The sequence below is a fragment of the Geotrypetes seraphini genome, chromosome 1 (genome assembly GCF_902459505.1).
Source record: "Geotrypetes seraphini chromosome 1, aGeoSer1.1, whole genome shotgun sequence".
NCBI classification, from domain to species: Eukaryota; Metazoa; Chordata; class Amphibia; order Gymnophiona; family Dermophiidae; genus Geotrypetes; species Geotrypetes seraphini.
The window spans coordinates 388604145-388610144 of NC_047084.1; positions in this window are offsets into that span (position 1 = coordinate 388604145).

Genomic DNA, 6000 nt, shown 5'->3' on the forward strand with positions numbered 1-6000 from the left:
TATCAATTTGCTTGTTCACGGTCTCAAAGAATTGGAGTAAATTCGTCAGACACGATTTCCCTTTCCTGAATCCATGTTGACTGGGTTTCATCAAGTCGTGTGTGTCCAAGTGCTGAACTATGCTATCCTTGATCAGTGATTCAATCATCTTGCCGGGGACAGACGTAAGGCTCACAGGTCTATAGTTGCCCGGTTCTCCTCTCGATCCTTTTTTGAAAATTGGCGTGACGTTCGCTTTCCTCCAGTCGTCTGGTATCTGACCAGTTCTGATTGACAGGTTTGCAAGTTTTTGCAATAACTCTCCAATTTCAATCTTCAATTCCTTCAAGACTCTCGGGTGAATTTCATCCGGTCCAGGGGATTTGTCACTTTTAAGTTTGTCGATCTGGTAGTATATCTGATCTAAGTTCACTTCGACTGTGGTGAGGCTGTCCTCTATTTCTCCTGTAAACAGTTTCTCCTCTTCAGGTATTGTTGAGGTGTCCTCCTTCGTAAAGATGGACGCAAAGAAGGAATTTAGTTTGTCTGCGATTTGTTTATCTTCCTTGATGTACCCTTTTCTTCCCTTGTCGTCCAGGGGTCCCACTGCCTCTTTTGCAGGTTTTTTCCCTTTCACGTATCTAAAGAAGGGCTTGAAGTTTTTGGCCTCCCGGGCTATTTTTTCCTCATAGTCCTGTTTTGCTTTCCTCACCGCCTTGTGACATTTCTTCTGTTCATCTTTATGTTTGTTCCAGGCTTCGGTTGTCTTCGTGCATTTCCATTTTTTGAAAGAGTCCTTCTTTACCTTTATGGCTTCCTTCACCTGTATGGTAAGCCATGCCGGTTCTCCTTTGCCTTTAGTTCTCCGATCTTTGGAAATCCTCGGAATGTAGAGATCTTGTGCTTCTGCAATAGTATTTTTCAATAGGCACCATGCCTGATCTACTGTTTCAAGTTTGTCCACCACATCTTATGAGATGTGAATGAGATAGTTGCTTCTGTATGAATGTTTGGGATCCCAGAATGTGTTTGATTATGTGTGTGAATTTTGGGTGTGTCTTTACATATGAAATGTGCATATAAATTACTATAAAATTTTAGATTTTGAAAATTCCAGAGGCAACATATGGAAATGGTTAAGTTAAAGCCAGGGACACTGTTACCATGGAAATACCAGTCTTTGAGAGGCCCAGTATAGGAAATCTCATTAAGGGGGGCTCAAGCACAGAAAAACCCCAGGCTGTCAGTGTTTTAAGCAAAAGGGTCAGAGAAGACTGGTTTGATTTAAACTTTTAAAGAATACAGGAAGAGGAAGTTTTCTTTGGGTATATTATCATGTTTTATGCATATTCAGAAAATGATGTAAACAAAAATATGATTTGAAAAACTTTGAGCTTGTAACTAAAAGGAATGTCTTTGTTCAAAAAACCTAAGGACAGCCTCTGTTGGCTGATTGGTTGATGAGGAGTGATGCCATACTGGTCAGTGTGAAGGTATAAAGGAACGCAATAGTATAGACTTTTTGAGACTATGCCTTGCTTCAGGAGAGGTGCAAATTTCACACCTGAAGGGTCTCCATTGTACAAATGCCTTCTGAAAGATGTTCTTGATAAAGCTAATAAAAAATAACCACTTGGGAAATATTTGTGCAAACATCATTATTCCAGAACACCTAAGAGCGAAGTTGGCGCAGTGCGTTGCAGTGTGCTAATCATCCCCCATGCCCAATGATACACCAGCTTATTTGAAAGATAGCGATCCACTAAGACTCATGTTCCTTTATACTGGAAAGAAGATTATCAAGGTAAGAACCTAATCTTCACTTCTCATTGCTTATCTTTTAGTCCCACAGTAGCTTTATGCTAAGTGCTTTCTTGAGCAGCTGTAGTATCAGTCTCTGCTGCCTTATGCAGAGCCTTGCACCAACTCTTTCTCCTTATGACCTAAGAACTTGTTCTAGCATAAGAACTAGGAATCCAGCCAAATTCTACATGTAGATTTTTGAATTCTGAGCCAGTACTTCATTCCTCCCAGAATAAATGTTATCTAGGTGGTTGGTGGCTGTCTAAACAAATGTTTGTTTCTGATTTGCTGTGCCTATATCTCAATAAAATGGGAAAAATTTTTGGACTGGATAGGCCATATGATCTTTTTCTATCATAATTTTCTGTCTTCACTCACTGGTACCTTTTTTTCTTTTTGTTTAACAGAAAATGAGTTCTTTAGGGGCTAGATTTCACAGTAACCTTTCACTCTCATCCAATGACCCCTCTATACATAGTTTCTGTTCCATTGGGAAAAAAAGACATGCCTCCTTTGCACTTTTATTTTTTCAGGTATATAAATTGTCTCTATCATATCTCCCCTCTTCTGCAGGACATACAAGCTTAGATCAGTAGGTATATCCTTGTATGATTTATGTTGGCATCCATTCAGAGGCTAGCTACTAAAATGGTTCCATGGTCTTCAAATTTGTATCTTTTTTAAGGTGTGGTCTTCAGAATTGCACAATACAATACCACAAACTAGCAATGTCTGTAGATATTGTGTCATGGAGTCTTCACTGAGGCTGTCTTCCTTTAGTGCCAAAATTATTTTAAAAGAAACTTTAGAAAGTTTTAACACATGGGGTAATCTGGTGTCTTAGTGAGACCTTAGTGACTTGGCTACTTCTCTTCAGCTGGGGGGGGAGGGCAAAGGGGCTGGAGGAAAATGAAATTATACACAAAAAATTATACCTAGTAGCACGCTGAGGTTCCAGGTTCGATCCCAGTGCCACTCCTTGTGACCTTTGGCAAGTCACCTCTTCATTTGCCCCAGTTACCATAATTAGGACACAATGCACAAAGCTCCGATGGACAAAGGAGACTCCATAGACATCATATATCTAGATTTCCAAAAAGGACACAATGCACAAAGCTCGGATGGACAAAGGAGACCCCATAGACTCGTATATCTAGATTTCCAAAAAGCCTTTCACAAGGTGCCCCATGAACGCCTACTCCGGAAACTAAAGAACCATGGGGTGGAAGGAGACGTACATAGATGGATCAGAAACTGGTTGGCGGGTAGGAGTGAAGGGCCACTACTCGGACTGGAGGAGGGTCACGACTGGGGTCCCGCTGCTATTTAATATATTCATAAATGATCTAGAAACAGGGACAAAGTGTGAGATAAAATTTGCAGATGACACCAAACTAGTGGAGCTCGAACTAAAGAGGACTGCGAAGAATTGCAAAGAGACTTGAACAAACTAGGGGAATGGGCGAGGAGATGGCAGATGAAGTTCAACATTGAGAAATGTAAAGAAACATGTGGGAAACAGAAACCCGAGGTACAACTATACGATGGGAGGGATGTTATTAAATGAGAGTACCCAAGAAAGGGACTTGGGGGTAATGGTGGACATGACAATGAAGCCAACGGCACAGTGCGCTGCTGCCGCTAAGAAGGCAAACAGAATGCTAGGCATAATCAAGAAAGGTATTACAACCAGAACGAAAGAAGTTAACGGGCGATGGTGCGTCCGCATCTAAAGTACTGCGTCCAATATTGGTAGCCGTACCTTAAGAAGGACATGGCGTTACTCGAGAGGGTTCAGAGGAGAGCGACGCATCTGATAAAGGGGATGGAAAACCTTTCATGCGCTGAGAGATTGGAGAAACTGGTCTCTTTTCCCTGGAGAAGAGGAGACTTAGAGGGGATATGATAGAAACAATTTCAGCACCGAATCCCTTCTGACCTCCTTAATCTCAAAAGTTCAATATCTCCATTCTCACAACAAGTTCGCCGTCCTTCAATTCGACCTCTCTGCAGCTTTTGATGTCGTCCATCATGATATTCTAATTTACCAACTCACCGAGATAGGCATAGACTCCATAGTCCTTGACTGGTTCTTGAAGTTCTTACGCTCCCGCTCCTACATAGTCAACATGAAGGGCACTTCTTCCTCCCCCTGGAACCCGATCTGTGGAGTCCCGCAAGGCTCACCTCTCTCTCCTATCCTCCTTAATATTTATATGTCCTCCCTTAAACACCTCCATCTCTCCCCCCTTGAAACACTCTACACCAGGGGTGCCCACACTTTTTGGGCTTGCGAGCTACTTTTAAAATGACCAAGTCAAAATGATCTACCAACAATAAAATAAAAAAAAAAACACAACGCACACTGTACGCATAGAAAATGTTAATTATCATTCCTATTCCAGGGTTTTTCAAAGAGGTCAAAGCAGATGACTCTATGCACTATCACCTCAGTAACAACCATACAAAAATAGACAAATATACCCCCCTCCCTTTTTACTAAACCACGATAGCAGTTTTTAGAGCGCAGGGAGCTGCGCTGAATGCCCAGTGCTGCTCTCGACGCTCATAGGCTCCCTGCGCTAAAAAAAACTCTATTGCGGTTTAGTAAAAGGGGACCTTAGTGTAAAATATAGACAGCAGATATAAATTCAGACACATTTTGATCACTAAATTTAAAATAAAATCATTTTTCATACCTTGTCTGGTGATTTCATGAGTCTCTGGTTGCACTTTCTTCTTCTGACTGTGCATCCAATCTTTCTTCCCTTCTTTTAACCTGTATGCTTCCTCTCCTCCAGACCTCATTCCCTTCCCCAACTTTTCCTTCCTCTCTACCTGCCCTTTCTTTTTTTTCTGTTTCTCTTCTTTCCTTCTGTCTCCCTGCCTGCCCTTTTTCTTTCTTTCTCCCTGCCCTCCCCCAAGCCACTGCCACTGCCATCGGGGACCAGGACCCAAACCACCACCAATAACAGGCCCGAAAGCCGACGCCGCCCCAAGCTGTTCCTGCTTCGGCCGACCAGCATTCCTCTCCCCGACGTCAATTCTGCCGTTGAGGAGAGGAAGGCTGATTGGCCCAAGATCGCGATCGACCTATTGGGGGAAATGCTGCCGGGTCCTGCCTACGCGGAAACAGAAAGTAGGCAGGACCCGGCAGCAAGAAGACCAAATGCTTCACTAAGCTGTTTCCCGCCTTAGCCCATAGCGAACGCTTGCTTCAGGGCTCTCAACATGTGCGTGCCGGCTTCCCTTCTTCCCCCCCCCGGACATAACTTCCGGTTTCGGAGGGAAGAGAAGGGAAGCCGGCACGCACACGTTAGAACCACGGAGCATAAGTTCGCTACGGGCTGAAATCTCCAAGCCGGTTTTTTTTTAATGTTCAGCAGCGGCGGCAGCAGCAGATGACAGCTGGGCGGACCGCCCAGCTAAAAGGCCCTAGAGAGAACCCTGGAGAGGAAGGCTGATCGGCCCGATAGATCAGGACGGCAACACGAGTCTATCCGCGATCAACTCGCGTTGCCTTCCTGAGCTACTGGTCGATCGCGATCGACGTGTTGGGCACCCCTGCTCTACACTTACGCAGACGACATCTTTGTCCTCTTCGAGACCGACCAGAACCTCACCAACCTCTCGGCGAACATATCCTCATGTATATCGAACCTTCAATCCTGGGCCCACACTGTGCAGATGAAACTAAACGAATCTAAAACAAAACTTCTCTGGCTCGGCCCAAAATTGGACCAACTGCCCACCTCCATCCCACTGTCCTCTGGCCCCACTCTGCATCTTGAATATTCTAGTAAAGTTCTGGGAGTCATAATTGACTCTACACTTTCCATCAACGACCACCTCAACTCTCTAGTAAAAAAATGTTTCTTCAGCCTTCACATGCTGAGAAAAGTGAGATCCTGTTTCCATCAAAAACACTTTGCCGTCCTTGTCCAATCCACCATCCTTTCCAGACTGGACTACTGCAACTCTATCTACCTTAGCCTAACAAAGAAAAACCTTCAAAGACTCCAGCGGATTCAGAATACCGCTGCTAAGCTTATCTTCGCAAAAAGCAAATTCGACCACGTCTCACCGCTTTTATCCAAGCTCCACTGGCTTCCGATTATCTCCAGAGTCCACTTCAAATGTGCCTGCCTCACTTTCAAGATCCTACACGGTATTCTCCCTCCCTTCATTCCTCTTTCTTGGAACTCCTCTAACCCCAAT